We start from the raw sequence: 3,192 nt of genomic DNA, 5'->3' as shown, positions 1-3,192 counted from the left end.
CCCTTCAGCCCTTAATTACCGATATACCTTATATCTAACTCGAAAGCTTATTAAATGAGGAACAAAAGGTATATAGTCAATATGTTCCGCAACGCATATTAGAGGAGTAACAAAGGAGATAAATATCGAAATACGCGTTACGGCTTACTATAAGCATGTACATGCAAACAACAGTGAATAGTACAATGACCCGATTGGCGAACGTGGAGCAGAGCATACATGTATTACCCGTTCGTTCACACTCTCCGTAAATAAATAATCTTGAATTTTATTTTAAAAAAGAAGATGTCCAAATAGTTGTGATGTCTTAAAAGGCCATTCAACTTTTTTCTATGAGACCCTAGGAATGCGTCACAGATTTTTTTCTAAAATAAAAAAATGCCTTTCTCCATTAGTCCAAATATTGAAATAAATAACTAATAGATTGGGGTGCTCATTTTCGCCGGGGACACAATTTCTATGTCTTGAAATACTATTATATATTTTCTGATTGGACACCTTGCAACGTCGATGAGTCAAAGCAAAAAATATAATTACCTTTCAATTATTTTTCGATTACTGTAAATGTGTTTATTAATGATGCATTGTCAAAAACAGAGACCACGTGGGTGTGGGGTTTAAAAAAGGGGGGGATTGGTCATCTACTCCTTTTCATTATTTCTGTGAAATATCGTCACGCGAACCTGACAGACAACATGAACCATGTGTTTCCATGGGTATAAGTATATGAATATATACAATCATTGTATTATTACCTCTATCACGAGTATTTGCTGATGAAAATGTCGTTGATTCTTTTCGGACGTTGCTTCTAAAAGTCGCCCTATCTCCAATCGTTTTGAGGCCGAGTGAATTTAACTCATTGTCAGTGAGGGAATCCAGCAATTCAACATTGTCTAATTTTTGATCTTCAAAATTTTGAGCTAAGGCTCCAAAACCCATATTTTGGAGGACACGTGTTACTCTGTTATTCGCCATAATATTTACGTTGCTATTATTTCTATGTCACGACAGCGGTTTTTTTTTAATCTGTGTCAAAAAGGCGTTTACCATAACGTAATAGGTGTTTGCACATAACGTTATAGGCGATCGTCATAAACGTAATAGTGTTTGCACATTACGTTATAGGCGATCGTCATTAACGTAATAGGTGTATGCACGTAACATAATAATAGTTTGCACATAACGTTACAGGAGTTTGCACATAACGTTGTAGTAGATTCAAGTGACATGTTGAAGGTTAACAGAAAGTATTAATTGTTTGGCAAAACGCCACAGGCAGGGGCGGATCCAACCATTTTCAAAAAGGGGGGGGGGGGGGGGGGCTACCAACCCAGGACAAAAAGAGGGGGGTTCCAACTAAATGTCCCCAATCAAATGCATTGATCGGCCAAAAAAAAAAGGTCTAGTGGGACTGGGGCTTAAAACAAAACGTTTACGATTATCCGTAGCCGCTATGATGTTGAACGCAACCAAGCTAATAACCGCGTATTTTAAAATACATTTTTTGGTGAATTGAATGAAGTATGCATATTCATTTTTTTATCTATAAAAAAAGCAGGAATATTCATTATTTCTTCGGAATTTGAAAGTCGGTCATTGCAGTATTGTGGAGATTAATATGATAGTCATATATATATTTTTTTTAATTTTTTGATAGGGTTACAATATTTGCATACCCGTTTTGAAAGTTGCAATATTGTTTTTGTCCGTACTGCATTTCAACTTGAGACATGTTATATATTTGAAACATTTATTGTTTTATTGAATTAATCCAGTTTTTTTTTCAACTTTTAAATTATCTGAAAAGAAGCATTTCAAACAATTTCTTTTAAAAATCATTGTCAAGGGAAGTAATATCCGTTCACATCTTTTTTCACTTGAAATTGATCTCAATTTTCAGTTACATAAAGTCATTTACCGTATTTACACGGATAAAATTGGTTATTATTTGACAGGGTTTACATTAATTTAATTTTGTTAAATGTAGAGTTTGCTAGTTGTTGGTTATAAAAACTGGCAGTGTCAGTGACACTTTTAAAACGTTTGCAAAATCACATGTTCCTTCCGCTTTATTTCTAAAATATCATAAAGTCTATTGATTTGAAAGAGATTTTTTCTCCAGCATTTGAGTATTGTAACTCCGCAACAAAGAACCCATAAGTTTAAATGAAATACTCATGCTGATTCGGAAATGAAATTTTGATCCGGTCCTTGGCTTACATATTGTCGAATTATCCGCAAAACAAGGATTTTTTGGAAAAGAATTATTGAAATTTTAACATGAGGGGGCGCGAGTTCCACGAATATATTCAAAACAGTAAATGGCTTGCTTCCAACAAACAGCTAATTGAAATATCTTCGTGGTACAGAGTCCGCTCAAAGTAAAACATTGCCCAAACTGATGCAAACACTTCTGACCTTCATCTAAATCTATGTTTTTTTAAGAGAAAGAGAGAGGTATTTAATAATGTTCACACACTGACAAAGAAAGGTTGATTTTTTTTTTGTTAGATGAGACACTATATTTTTATTCTTTCTAATTTCATCGAAAATAGGGGCCAGTTGCAATAACTTATCGTACCTACATATATAATCCATGTTAGTATTTGAAAAGTTTGTGATAAAAGGGGCGGGCCAACAGACCACCCTTTTAAGGACACCCATCCGTCTCAACACGTCTTGCGTAAGTCTTACAAGGTTATTCGGAATAAAATACACGACTTATTGGAAATTAACAAAATTGCTAAATTGCTACAAAAATCGTGGGAGACGTCATTGTACTGGAAGCATTAAATTGGTATAGGTTTCTCGCTATAATAGCCTGTTGGGAGGGTAATAGCAAATTATCCTGACACCCGTTCTTCTTTTTTATATGGTATTGCTCCTTTTAGTTGCATTTCTTCGAATCTAGAGTCGTGTCTGTATATTTATAAAACCTAAATATTTATATTGCATTTTTATATTATTATTCAATATCTGAATAAAAGAATACGGCATTTTCAATACTAAATCAACAACCCGATGCAAAAATATTTACAGCGAGGCAGTCCGCAGCTTTTTAGAAAGCTCAAACTTTCAAAACGAATATCATTGATGCGTTTTGTTCTAGTCTGTGTCAAATAAGCGTTTACCAGAACGTAATAGGTGTTTTCACATAACGTAAAAGGTGTTTGCAAATAACGTAAAAGA

Source organism: Mytilus trossulus, chromosome 10 (genome assembly GCF_036588685.1).
Source record: "Mytilus trossulus isolate FHL-02 chromosome 10, PNRI_Mtr1.1.1.hap1, whole genome shotgun sequence".
Lineage (NCBI taxonomy): Eukaryota > Metazoa > Mollusca > Bivalvia > Mytilida > Mytilidae > Mytilus > Mytilus trossulus.
This window is presented reverse-complemented; position numbering follows the sequence as displayed.